Below are 14,049 nucleotides of genomic sequence, written 5' to 3' on the forward strand. Positions count from 1 at the left end.
GTGTCCCTGCAGCTCTCTGAAAGGGATGGAGGTACCAAAGGAGGCAGCTGAGCCTAGGACCTGATCCTGGAACTGGGAAAAGCTGGACCAGACTCTGGAGGATGCAACCTGGGGGCCTCACTGCTCTTTCCCCCCTCCTCCTCCTCACCCCCTCAGCTTTTCCATCCTCCTCCAGGCCATTTTCCCTTCCTGAAGTGGCTCTTTGCAGGGCCTGGCAGAGCAGGGCACTGGCTTTAAGTGTATTTGATGGATAATTCCTCATTACCTTAATGCATTTGCAAGCTGGGATAATTGATGGATGTTTAACAGGATGCGTTTCCGACAGTCGGCTGGAGAAATGGACTCCCATTACTCCTCAAACGTTTCTTTTTACCATCCGACTCCTTTGTTTCAATTGATCCTCGCCTTTCCCATCACTCGCTGCTCATTAATAATCCCCAAAGCAGCCGCTTTCTCCCCCCCTTTCAGCTCCTCCCGGTCTCGACCTGCCACGCCAGAGCCTTTTCCAGGGGTTGGGAAGCAGCTCCGGGTATCGCTGCTCTATAAAAAAAAAAACAAAACAAAACAAAACAACCCAAACCAAACAAACCCAAAAAACGAAAAAACAAGATTTTATTTTTTTTTTTTTCCCCAACCCCAAAACCTGAATAAGAGCAATTTAGAGAAATTTGGGGTGGAGCAGAGGGGGTGGTCAGCCCAAGCCCAGGGTGGGGAGGTTGCCCCTTTGGGGTTGGTATCAGCCCAAGCCAGACCTGGAGCTGAGCCCGGTTCTGCCTGCAGCTCCTTTATCTGCAGCTCCCTCTGCTCAGGGGAGGGCAGCCAGGGGGTTATCGGCTCTGCCCAGCTCCCCCCCCTTTCCCCACCCAACCACCCTGGGGTGGAGGGGACCCCCCAGAGGGGTGTCCCAACCCCTGGGAGATTAAATTCCCCCAAATTAAATTCCCCAGGGGAACAAAGCCCACTGCCCCACAGCTGGGCTGAAGCCCCCACCCCATCCCGTGCCCTTTTCCAGGCTGCCAAGAGGATGCAGCAGAGCTGGGGGGTCCTTGGATGCGGGGGGGGATTTCTCCCCATGATGCTGAGGTCTTCCCATTCCTTATCCTGGTGCCCCCCAAACTGAGCTGCTCCTTCCATGCTCCCCCCTGCATCCCTGCTGCAGCCCCATCCTTCACCATCCTCACCCCCAGACCTGGATTTGGGATCCACCCTTTCCTCCCCCCTCCCTCCAAACTTCAGGTCCCTCAAAACCACTGCTCCCACCCTCACTTCTCCTTCCCAGTTTGCCCCCACCTTGAACTGGAGAGGAATCAGCAGCCTCTTCTTGAGTTTTTCTACAGGATTTACCCCTCCTCTCATCCCCTTTACAGCCCACAGCCACTCACACCCATTTTTTGTCATGATCTGACCCTGTCCTGCAGCATCCCTGGTGCTTCCAGCCCTTTTTCCATCTGCATCTTGCTTAGGATGGAAAAAAAAAAAAAAAAAAAAAAAAAAAAAAAAGGAGCCCTGGAATCAGAGGGAAGCAGCCACAGGCCTGGTTAAAGGCAGAATTAACAAAAAGAAAAGGAAAAAAAAAAAAAAAAAAAGCAAAACTCAGTGAGGAAAAAAAGATCAGCTGGGGATGCTCAGGGTTTATAGAGCCCCAGGGAGGGGCAGGTGGGATGAGGGGGATTGGATCAGATCCAGTCCAGCTGGGGAGATGGGAGACCCCCACCTGGGATGGGGAATGGAAGTGGAGGAGACATCTTTGCCCCAGAGGGCACTTGGGGGGTCCAAGGCTCCACGGAGCAGGGCATGGAGCCCACACTGCTGGGTTGTGCTCAGGGGGTGACAAAACCTCAGTCCCCCCCTTACTGCTGGGGCTGCAGTGTGGGACTGAGCCCCCAGTGCCCCCCAAGATGTGGGGAGCAGCAAAAGGGTCTGGGGGATGTTCCTGATCCCCTCCAGGTGCCTATTGCACGACCCCCCCCGAGGCAAGAACCTGCTTTGGGGGGGGGTCCTGCCTCTTGAGTTCCCAGTTCAGGAGGATTTGGGGGTGCCAGAGGTCCCCACAACCCACATTCCACCCTCCTGTAGGGGATTGATGCACCACAGGGGTAAAACCCCCCCTGAGGGGGGCAGAGAGGGTGAGACCCCGATGCTGCAGATGGGGGGGGGCAGCGGTGTGTGGGGGTGCAATGGGGGCTCATCACTGCCCCCAGAATGCCCCCCCCCAGGGGCAATGTCTGCACCACCCCATTGACCCTAAAACTGCCTCACACGGGGGGGGTTCGTGGCCACCAACCCGGCCAAGTCAGCACCAGGAGGCATCACCCAGGGCAAACCTGGGGGGGTCCCGGCCAAGCTGCCCCCCCCCCCCTCAGCTCCCATCCCCTCCTGAACTGCAGAACGGGTCTTAAATCATCTCGGGAAGGATGGTAAAAGCCTCGGTGCCTTCAAGCATGAAACACAAAGCACTCACCACCCCCTTTCAGCCTCTTCCCTGAGTGCCCGGCTCACCGCATGAAACCTTTTATATCCCCCCCTTCCCTCCCCTCCCCTCATCCCCCCGCCCCTTCCCCGTTTTTTTCCCCGAGAGCGCCGGCGCAGCGCACACGATCCCAAATTGCTCTCTGCCTTTCTTATTGAGCCCCCGAATTAAATAAATCACGGAGGAAAAAAAAATAAACAACCCCCCCACAACACCAACCAAAACAAAACCCGAGGCTGTGATTTCCTTTCTCACCTCTGAAACGGTGGGGAGGTCGTTGGGGGGGGGGAGACCAAACCCTCCTCCCTCCCCGCTGTTCATCCCAACCCCAAAGGTGCTGAAGAGGTTGATTTTTTATTTTTTTTTAATGAAAAAAAAAAATTTAATGGAAAAAAAAATTAATTAAAAAAAAGTTATTTTTTTAATGAAAAAAAAAAAAAGATTTTGCGACTTTCTTGTGACATTTTGCAGGGAGGGAGGGGGTGAAGCCCCAGGCACCACGGTGAGGGGCTGGTGGCCCCCGCTGATGCTTCCCCAAACCAGGGGAAGCACGGGGGTCCCTCCGGGGTTGCTGTTGTCATCAGCCCCAGCCAGGGGGCCACCAGGGCTCCCCGTCGCGACAATGTCGCGACGGGGAGCCCTGGTGGCCCCCTGGCTGGGTGAAGGACTCATGAGGACACCTGGAGGGCGATGGAAATGGTCCCAGGGGAGCCTGAGCAGCAGCTCCTGGCAGCTTGAACCCCTTTCCAGCATCTCCTCTGCCTTCCACCCTCTGCTGATGGAGTTGCAGCCACGCAGGAACCTCCCCACGCCCCGTGGCTCCTGCGGGGAGCATCACCTGGAGTTTCTGTTCCCTTCCCAGCACAGGCTTTATCTGAGCATCATCAGAATTTGCTCCCCAGCTGCCCCAAAGAGGCAGGACTGGGGACAGGGGCTCTCTGGGGAGTCCTTGTGTGGTCAGAGCCACTGCAGGGGGGTTGTCCCCTTGTCAGAGGATGCACCTGGGGGGTTTTGTGCCCCTCTCCCTGTTTTCCTTGTCATCCTTTCCATCTTTCATCCAGGTGTCCCTGGGCAAACCCAGGGAGCTGCTTCCCTGCCCTAAACCCACCTTTGGCTGCTGAGACAGAGACTTTTTAATTTTTCCCCACATCAAGCAGTGTTTTTTTTTTTCCAGCTGCAATAATTTAGGAATCAACTTCACCCTCCTCGTACTCTCCTCTCCCTGCCAGGGCAGAGCATCCCTGGATGAACCACTCTTTGCTGTCACAGTTTGCTCCACTGGGTTTCACCTTCCTTCCTCTGCCACTTCTCTGCTCTCTTAGAGGTTTCCCCATCCTTCCTCCCGGCCATCCTTCAGCTCCTATCCCAAAACTGAGCCATCTTTCCTGCTCCTGGATAAAAGGCGACTGGATCTGCTCCTTCCTGGCTCTTCCTCTCAGCACAGGGGGAGCAGCCGAGCTCCTTGCCCTGGCTCCTGCCAGCCCCTTCCAGCCCTGCCCCATCGTGCTCACATTTAAGGTGTCAGCAAACACCCATCAGCTCCAGACTCCTGCACCCCAATTCCCTCCATCACCCCCCAGCCCTGGGGGTGCCAGTTTGGGGCAGCACCACCCACTGGGGCTTTCAGGCTGGGTTTTGGGGGCATTCACAACATCGTCTGTGTCCCCAGGAGATGTTCAAGCCCTGGGGAAAAGGGAAAAGGGATGAGGGATGCTGGTGAAAGGATCCCTGGTCCAGCAGCATCCACCCTCTGGATCCTGGGCTGCCAGTGAGAGCCCGGGAGCAGGGGAGGTCCGGGCTGCGATTATTCAATCTGGAGCAACCCTGACCTGCTGACAAAGGCAGAGTTATTTTTAAAAAGCAACCACTCAGCAAAATTCGCCTCCGCCGCCTGTCCTGCTGCCACTGCCCGCCGCTGGGGAGAAATCCATCCCGGGAAACGCTGCTCACGGATGCCTGAAATGGAAAGGGAGGGGAAGGGATGGGGGGGGGGAAGGAGAGTGGTTCCTACCCTGCACCTTCCTGCCCACCTCCCTGGGCTCCGGTGGCTTTTTGGGTTGCTGAAACCTCCGTGGAAAGCTGGGAGCATCACAACGTGCTTTCCAGAACTATTTGTAGCCCCACGAGAGCTCCTGGAGGGGAGGGCACCCCATATGCCTCTCGCCAGGGCTCCCCAGACCACCACCCACTCCCTCCACAGGCAGCAGGATCTGCCCTGCCCGCCCCAGGAGCATTTTTTATTGCAGGAGGATGATGGCCGAGGTGCAGGGACCAAACCAGTACAGCAGTGGGATCCCCCAGTCCTTGGGGTGGGAGGGTAGGAGTATGGGGCTCCCCATCCCTGCTTCCCTCTTCCATTCCTTCCCCCTTTCAGTCCAAACAAGACTCAGGGGAGTGGGGGTTAAGTCACAATTATAAGGGGGGGGCTGTGCTCCCCATCCCTGCTCACCTCTGGGCCCTCCTTCCCTTTTATTGCCACCAGGTGAATTAATACCCATTTCCTGAAGCTTTTATGGTTTCCTCCCCGCTGGCTCTTACACCAGGGGGCTATTGGGTTACAGCAAATACCAGCAGTGGGGAACAAACCCCGGCTCTGCCTGCTCCCAAATCCACCCCTGCATTTGGGGACCATCAGCCTCTGGTCCTGCTTCCCCCAGGGATGCTGCAGGCAGCAAATCCCCTCCAAGCTGGGACAGTGGGAAACACTGAAGACCCCTCGGAACCTCTGGATGGGGGAGCGGGGCTGGCTGAGCCCCTGGGTATGGGGATTTGGGGGTGCCCCCCGGTTTCGGGGTGGTTTCGGGGTGCCTGGTTGGCTCCTGCCTCTGGCTGGCTCCGAGCTCAGGAACACCTCTCGGGCTGGTTACTGTAGAAACGAAATTAGCACGGGGAGGGAATGCAATCCCAGAGCTAATTAAGGTAATTACAGCTTCACACCAGCTGCTCACGAGGTCCAAGGACCTTCTGTAACTTGTGGAAGGGATCAGCTGCTCGGGGCGGGGGGGACTTGGAACTCCAGCTCCCGGGGACCAGGCGACATCGGTGGCACTCGGGATGGGCTGTGTCACTCGCCACCGAGGGTGACACGGAGCTGGGGGGGGGGGGGATGCGTGGCCCCAGTTGTGCCTTTCAGGTGTGCTGGCCCCATTGCAGCAGCGGGATCCAGGCTCGGTTTGGGGTTCGAGGTGGGTTTGGGGTCCCTAGGGAGCAACTGGGGGGGTGCTCAGTGCTGAGGGGGGGAGTGGGAGGTGCCCCCTGAGCATCCTTCCAGCTGTTACACTTTCCAGATGTGTCACTTTGGCTTCTCAACTGGGGACATGTTGGCCCAGCAGGGAGGGAGGGAAACCAGAGCCAGGTCGGGGTCCTGCTGCATCCCACAGGGATTTGGCTGAGGGTTGCAGGATGTGTGCAGGGAGCTGGCAGGACCCAGGGCTGGTGGGTGTCAAGGGCTTTTTTTGGGAGGGGAAGACGTAAAAGCACTACCCCAGGGTGGGATGACCCCACTGGGACCAGTTAGGCCCTCTGGGGACAACAGGGGTGCCCGTGGGGTTCAGCATCCTGGGGTGTCCCGCAGCCTCCCATCCACGGGGAGACTGTTCCTACCTAGCGGGTGCCTTCCCACAAAACATGGTTTTTTTGGAAGCGATTCCTGGCACCAGCCCTGGGCGGGGGAATGTGGCCAAACATGTTTGTGCTGTGGCCGAAACTGCCTGCCGGGGCTGGTTGTGGCGCGGAGCCGCGGGGGTTTTGCTGCCCCGGGGAGCTGGCAGGGGACCAGGGCTGGGGACAGAAGTGCCATGTGCCACCACGGTGGCGGTGGCAGCGTGTCCGTGGAGGGTGATTCACCGCTTCCCAGCACGCTGATGTTTATTGCCGTGCTTCCTTACGGGGCCGACGTGAAATGTGGTGCAGGGAGCAAGGGGGGATGGAAATAAATCCAGCGCCGGCGCGGGGGTTGGCAGCATCCCCCGTGAAACCCGATGGGTTTCCCTCCCTCCCCCCTATTCTCCCCCCCTCTCGCTTTCTCTGGCTGGTGGATTTTGATGGAAGAAAATAAATGCTCGCATAAAAAAAATAAAAAATAAAATCACTCCCTCTCTCCTGGCTTGTCCCCGTTTGCCCTGAGCTTTGGCAGCTCTGCTGGGGTGGGCTGGGACACGGTGAGAACGGGAGTGAGGATGGAGGGGTGGGGTAGGGGGGGCACCCCCGGGGTGCTGGGCCCTAACAGGGTGATGGGACCACACTGGGACCCCCCCTCCTGCAGCCCATTCCCTGGGGCTTTGGAGGAAGCCAACCACAACGTGGAGCTGCCCGAGGACACGGGAAGGAGGAGGGATCCAGGGCAGGAGGACGGATCCAAAGCATCAGGATGGATCCAAAGCACCAGAATGGATCCAGGGCAGGAGGAGGGATCCAGGGCAGGAGGATTGGATCCAGGGCAGGAGGACGGATCCAAAGCACCAGAATGGATCCAGGGCAGCAGGATGGATCCAAAGCATCAGGATGGATCCAGGGCAGGAGGAGGGATCCAAGGCAGGAGGACGGATCCAAAGCATCAGGATGGATCCAGGGCAGGAGGGGGGATCCAGGGCAGGAGGATTGGATCCAGGGCAGCAGGATGGATCCAGGGCAGGAGGATGGATTTGGTACAAAGGGAAGGAGCTGAAGCCAAAGGATGGAGCTGGATGCAGCACAGAGGGCTGGGTGGGCTGCAGGAGGCTGCTCGTGCTGCAGGGGGATGGAGCTGCTGCAGAGGGACGGCTCTGATGCAGATGGATGTGACTCAGAGTGCCACAAGCGCGGGGGTTTGTGTGTCCCCTCCGGCCCCGCCACCACCACGGGGCTCGTCCCCTCTCCCCCGGCATCACGGACAAACGGGCCCATCACCTCCCCTCACCCCCTCCCACCGAATAGCCCCTTCTCTGCCCACCTGTGCCTCAGTTTCCCCACGCAGCCAAGCAGCAGAGGCTGCTCCATCCCCATCTTCCTTCCTCCCTCCCCCCGCTCCTTCATCACCATGGCGAGGACGGGGGCTCTGGCAGCAGAGGGGAGGGAGGGGTCGGAGCGACGCGGGGCCAGCCCGGGCCACCCCCCCGGGTTATTTATCATCCCCCTCCCGGTGCCGGTGTGCGGCGGCAGCTCCTGGGGATATTTTTAGTCCGCTGCAGGGAATCACGGCAGCGGGCGCAGGAGGAGGGAGGGAGGGAAGCGGAGATGCTGCAGCGCGGAGCCCTGCCAGCATCTCTGCTCTGCAACTCCTCTTTTCAGGGAGGAGCCCCCCAGTCCCTGACCCGGGATGGCTGCAGGGTCACACCTGGCCTCGGCACCATCGCATCCCTTCGGATCCGCCTGGGAAATCCGTGCCAGGGCACCCCGGGGCTCTGCTCCCCAGCCATGGGTGCTGCCACTGGCTCTGTTGTCCCTGCACCGGGTGCCCACGGGGTGGGGGGGCTCTGCAGCCCCCGCGTGGCACTGCCACACGCACACGCGTGTGCACACGGACACACAAACACGTGTGGGTGTCACTGGCACAGCAAGGTAGGAGCACCCATCATGAGGTCCAGGTGCCACCCAGGGGAGGAACCCTTGGTGCCACCCCCGTCCCCGTGCACAGGGACATCAGATGTGCCACAACTTCACCCCCAAATCCCAGCGCTGGCAACACCCCTGAATTTTCCAGACCAGCATGTGGGAGCTGGAGAGCACCCAGTGTCTGCTCCCCAGCACCCGGGCATCTGGAGATTTGGGCACCCAGGAGCCAGGACAGACACCCTGGGGACAGCCACACACCCATCCCCAGCAGCTCCAGCAGGGTGTGAAGTGCCTCCCTCCTGTTCCAGGCAGCTTCCCAGTTTATTTTCTCCCCTATTAGATTCCAGCTGGCAGGACAGTGCCTATAAATATCCAGAAGGGCTCATTTCCATCCCAGTTTATTTGGGAGCAAATTCCACAGCTGCCTGGCAGACAGCTCGGCGCAGTGGCTGAGAGTCTTGCCCGAAACCAGCTGTGCCTCAGTTTCCCCATCTGCAACCCAGGCCGGAGTGGGAATGGGCTTTCCCTGGTTTTTAGATGCTCTATTCCTGGAAAGTCCAAGCTGTTATTATTGAGGTTATTTATAGCACAGCAAAGGGGTTATTAATATAATTATTTGCAGCGTGGCACCCAGTAATCACCTCGGGTAGGGATGACACCCTGGGAGCTGCTGCATGGGGACGATCTCAGCCCCAACCTGCATCAAGTCTGGGGGGGAAAATCACCCCAAAATCCCAGGGGGACAAAGGGCTGTGTCTCACCATAGGCTGCCAGGGAAGAGCTGGGAGCTGGGGGTTGGTTCTGGAGTCCGGCTCGGGTTTGGATGGTGACGATGAGCTGAGTCACAGCTGGGGTGCTGCTAATTAAATGTATTTCTTAATTAACAAGATCACAGAGAGGCCTACCAGCCCGGCTGGGCTTTCAATCACAGCAGACAGAGGCAGTGGCAGCCGTGGAGGCACTGAGCAGCCTGAGGTGTGATGAGTGTCGCAGGGCTCAGCTCAGCCCCGGGGCCACCTCGGCTGCTCCCCCCTCCCCCCGTACCCCAGGCCCCCATTTCCCCACACAGCAGTGGGGTGAGGATGAGGAGGGCTCACTCCCCAGATTCACCCAGCCCGGGGTGAGAGGAATGGGATGGTCTCAGCCCACTGGGTGTTGTGGGTCTGGGGTGCAGTGGGTGTGCTGGGCCACCCCCTGCTCCTGCCCCGTGACTCACGTCCCCCCCTGTCCCTCCCCACCACCTGAGCCCTGACCCAGTGGCTATTAATGTTAATAATAATTACCCCCCCGGAGCTGCTGTTCCCCTACCTCAAAGCATAACCTGAAGTAACCCCCCCATGGGGAAATCTCCACTCCCCACCAGATGGGGAAACTGAGTCACGGGAACTGGGGCAGGAGCAGTGCCAGGAGCTTTCTCGTGTTCTCCCATAGGGGGTGGGAGATTGGGAACAGCAAAACGCTGGGGAGGTACCTGGGATGGCAACCCACAGCTGGGTGAGAGCCAGCGTGGGTGGAGAAGGTTGTCCTGGCTGAGGAAAAAAAGAGAAGTAGTAGTAAATAATAGTAGTAATAATAATAGTAGTAGTAATAATAGTAGTAGTAATAATAATAATAATAGTAGAAATGGATAAAATAGATCTAAATAAAAATAGACAGAAAAAAAATAGGCAGAATTAAATAGAAATAAAGAAAAATAAATTAAAAATTTAATTAAAAAGCTTATTCTGCCCCCCAGCTTGAGCTCTGCCCCCCAGTGCTGGGTCGCTATCCCTGCGGGAAGCAGAGGGAGGGGGTTTGAGTTTTCCGGAGGGATTTGGTGTATCCTCACCAGCCTTTGGGGCTGCTTCTCCCTGGCTTTGGCAGTCTGGTCATGTCCTGCCGGGCCAGCAGCGGGACTGAGTCACGTTCCAGCGGCAGCAGTGACTCACGGCAGCCCCAGCCTCCCGGGGAGCAGCCGGCACATTGCAGAGATTCCTGGATGGAGGCAGGAAAATAAAATTAAATAACAACAACCGCCGGCCACCCCACACACCGCCCCCTCCCTCCTTCCTTCCCCCAACCTCCTGCAAAACACAGGCGCAAAACAGCGAATTCCTGCGCCACCGGGAAACACCTCCCCGCCTCGCCAGACATCGGGATGCTCCGCTTGGGGCTTAATGGCACGAAACGCCCTTTGCCAGCAGCCTGCCGTGACCCCCGAAAAGGAGGGGGGGCCCCCAAAGCACCCCTGAGCTGGGGGACACCCAAGGTCTTGCTGGTGCAATGCAAAGGGAAGGGGGTACAGCTGGTTGGGTGCTGGGGTGTCCCCCTCCTCTTGCTTTGCATTGCTCCCCGGGGGTTTGGGGGGGATGCAGAGTGGGGGGGGGGGGGGGGGGGGGGAAGGGGAGGACCCCAGCCCTAAGGCTGCACAATTCTGGCTGTGGGGCTTTTTTTTTTTCGGGGGAGGGGGGGAGGCATCATAGGCATTGAGCATCAGAGATCTGCATGGAGGGAGCATCACCTCCCATCCCTATATCCTCCCACCCAGGGAGTTGTCCCCAGCCTCGGGGGTCGTGGGGGTCCCCGCAGCCCCTGTCCTGGCGGGCAGGGATGCTCCAGGGATGCTCCAGGGCGGGGCTGTGTCACCTCTGCCTCCGCACATCCATCACGGACCCGGGGGGGCGGAGGCTCCGCGGCCGCTGCTGCAGCTCCGGCGCTGGGGACACTGCGGCCACGCTGCCCCCCGGGCCTGGGGACACAGCACAGACCCTGGGAGGGGTGAGGGAGGTACCCACCCGAGAGGGGATGGAGCTGGGAATGCAGCTATGGAGCTTGGCAACTCCTATGGAACAAGACCCCCCACCCAAATGCAGGGGGCTGGACCCTATGGAGCCCAGTTCCTCCAGCACCCAGCTCCAGGCATTACAGAGCAAGAGCAGCCCCTGTAGAGCAGGGAGACCCCCTCCCTACAGAGCAGAGTGCAGCCCCTATAGGGACCTGCAAGAGAACAGACCCAATGGAGCAGACCCTATAGAGGAGGAAAGTCTGAGCACCCCAGATAGAGCCTGGCCCTATAGTGAGGGGCTCTCTGCCTCCCCTACTGAGAACCCCCTGTAGAGCCTCTCCCTGTAGAGGGGGAAAGGTCACCCTGTTCAGAACCCCCCTATAGACCCTGTCCCTATAGAGAAAGAGCCCCCAGCACACAGAGCAGCTCCCAGGGCTGGGGGGAGCAGGGGCTGGGGGGTTTTATAGGGCCCACATGGTCCTGATCCCACCCCACACTTGGGAGCCACATGAAGGACTGGGCCCTGCGACCTTCTGAGCCCCTTCCCAGGAGGTAGAGGGGGGGTTGGAGCTTATACACCCCAGCTGTGGGGCACAGGGGGGGACCAGAGTGAACCCCCACATTTCTGCATCCCCACCAACCCCACCTCTCCTCCCCTGGCTCTGTGCCCATGGCCCCCCCTGCATCCCCCTTCCCAGGGCGGGTTGGGGTGCAGTATTCAGGAATTTGGGATGAGGGGAGGGGGGGGGGGTGTCACAAAACCTCTGCAGAGCAGCAGCTGCTCAGGGCCCCGTGTCCCTTGGCCATGGGCTGAGTTTTCTGAATGGGGGTGGCCGCGTGGCTCTGGGTTTAGGAGGTGTTTCAGTCAGTGCTTACAAGAAAAGGCTGTGGGGAGGGCCCGGGGAAGGGGGGGGGATTCCAGTAAATGGCCTGGTTGCCTTCCTTATTCTCCAGAACAGGAAACTCTGAGGCTTCTCCATCGGGTTTCACTTTCTGGGCGGGGGAGTGAGAGGCCAACCTGCTCCACTTGACCATTGCTGTGAGGCAGCCAAGGGGCTGAAAAAAGAAAAAAAGAATAAAATAAAAACCCTTCATCAGTGCAGTTGCAGAGATAGGGTGCAAATACTATTTTTTCCTTTTTTTTTTTTTTTTTAATAAAAAAAAAAAAGGCTAGCAGAGCTGGGGAATGACAAACCCCCCTGGGATGTCCCACCAGCTTGTTCCAAGGATGCTCAGTGGGGCAGCTGAGTGATGCCACCTCCCAGCTCAGCCACCTCTGGGGACATCACGATGCTGAGGTGCTGGCACTGCCCCACACCACTGCCCCATCACCTCTCTCCCCCTCCAGCATCCCCAGGGGTGGCTGGGGACCGGGTGGCAGGAGTTGGTAAAAATAGCAGCCAGGTGCCCTCTGCCCCGGGAGCAATTTCTTCTGGGTGGGTAAACAGGAAATCTATTCTTAGGCCCATTCAGCAGCTGCCTGCTCACTGCTTGTTTTGCTCCTCGGTGACACAGGGGTGACACTGAGGAGAAAAGCCACCACGCAGAAATTTCCAGCCCCAGGGGTTTCCCTCTGCTCACTCTTTCCCCTGCGTTGCTCCCCTGTTTTTCCAGGGGCTCTGGAGTTTCTGGAGGTGCTGGTGGGAGGTGAGGGGGGGTTTGGGGTGTCTCTGGAAAGCCCCAGGGTTGTTTGCTGCTGGGTGGCACCCCGAGGGACAACTGCTTTGGCAGAGCTCTCCCACCCCCTGACACCCCTCACCTGATTCCTTGATGATATCTCTGAATCTGAAGGAGAAAACCACCTTTTTTTTTGCCCTTTCCTGGGATGAAGCTGGGTAGATTGAGGAAGGGGGGTGATGCTCACAGCTTTTTCCCTTGAAGCCCCCCCCCAGAGTGCTGATGGCTGGGGTTCATCTTTGCTTCCCATCCTTTCCCTGACTGCAGGTCTGGCTCCAACTCCCCTTCCTGCTCTCCATGGATCTGTTCAGCCCACGAAACCCCTGGGCTGGAGCTGCTCCTTGATCCAAGTGCAGGCAGCAGTCCCTGGGAATAGTGGGATTCAGCATCCCACTTCAGCCCTGGCAGCTTCCACCAGGGCATCATTTTTGGGAAGCCAAGAAGGATACGGAGGAAAAACTTACACGTGGGGTGCTGGTTTTTCTGATGCTGGGGAGGGGAATTCCTTCGTGTCTCCCCAGCTTTGCTGCCCCCCACCAACCCTAGCAGCATCACCTGTGTGGATCCAGCCCCAGAGCATCTCCCCCCTGCTAGGAAATGGGTCACCAAAGAGAGGTACCAGGGTGGAAGGTGCTTGTGGGCTGCAGGGATGGGGTGCAGGGAAGGTCTGGGATGGGCAGGAGCATGGGCTGGGTCAGTGATGGGGCTGGGGGTGTCTGTGGTTAAGGGGTATCCCCCCACCACGGGACTGCAGCAGGAGGGGGACATCCTAAAATCCAGCAGAAGGGTCCCTGAGCTGGGACTTTGCAGGATTTCAGACCGGGGCTGTTACTGATCAGGGAAAACACCCCCCCCCCCAAAAAAAAAAACCAAACAAAAACCAAACAAACAAAAAACAAAAAAAAACCCCAAACCAGAAAAACCCCAAATAACAAAACAGGCTCTTGGACGACACCCGGGGGTTGCAGGCAGGATTTATCCCAGCAATTCCGATTCCACAGATGCTTTAGGAAAACCGGGACATCCCCCCAGCCCTTGCACCGCCCTCCGCAGGGGCCAGGCTGGGAGGAAGGCTGAGGGATTGCTGCCCTCGGGCGGCAGCCGGGCTCAGCTGCAGGGGGACAGCTCCCCAAAAACCCCGGGGCTCTCCCTCCACCTCCATCCATCCTCTCCATCCAGTGCGGAGAGCCAGGAGGAAGGGGAGGGATGGAAGGATGACCCCAACTTGTCCATGGCGCCCCTGCCTTTTTTTTTTTTTTTTTTTTTTCTTTTTTTTTTTTTTTTTTTTTTTGTGAAAAACCAAATTGCAGAGAAGTCAGGGATCTACGGGTGGTGGGCAGGGGGGAGGTCAGACTCACCCAGGAGGTGGCCAAGGCCTCATTCTGCTTCGGTGCTCATCCTCATCCTCCCCTGGGTCCCTCACCCAGCTTCAGCTCCTGGGTGCAAACCTGCTGGGACTGGGACAACTGGAAAAGGTGCTGGGAGTCACCCTGGGACAGGACCCTCACCTGGTAACCCAGCAATGGGATGGAGGGGTGGGCTTGGACGTCCTGCACAGCTGTAATGAAACAGTAATGATAAAAAGGGAAATTACTACATCTATACA

At 58.3% G+C, this 14,049-nt stretch overlaps 1 long non-coding RNA gene across 5 annotated transcripts; it reads right to left on the bottom strand.

Moving 5' to 3' along the window:
* Positions 1–8,384: 8,384 nt before the first annotated feature.
* Positions 8,385–14,022, bottom strand: LOC139807528 (uncharacterized). 5 transcript variants are annotated; one of them, XR_011730594.1, is made up of 5 exons: positions 13,802–14,022; positions 11,643–11,822; positions 9,831–9,976; positions 8,764–9,531; positions 8,385–8,550 (listed from the first exon to the last, which is right to left on the bottom strand). It is a non-coding gene; the product is annotated as an uncharacterized lncRNA (long non-coding RNA). The 5 variants fall into 5 exon arrangements; XR_011730595.1 differs by adding an exon at positions 12,526–13,030 and having other exon boundaries at positions 8,385–9,531; XR_011730592.1 differs by having other exon boundaries at positions 8,385–8,858; positions 9,311–9,531; positions 13,802–14,017.
* Positions 14,023–14,049: the final 27 nt, after the last annotated feature.

The sequence above is a fragment of the Heliangelus exortis genome, chromosome 25 (assembly GCF_036169615.1).
Source record: "Heliangelus exortis chromosome 25, bHelExo1.hap1, whole genome shotgun sequence".
NCBI lineage: Eukaryota > Metazoa > Chordata > Aves > Apodiformes > Trochilidae > Heliangelus > Heliangelus exortis.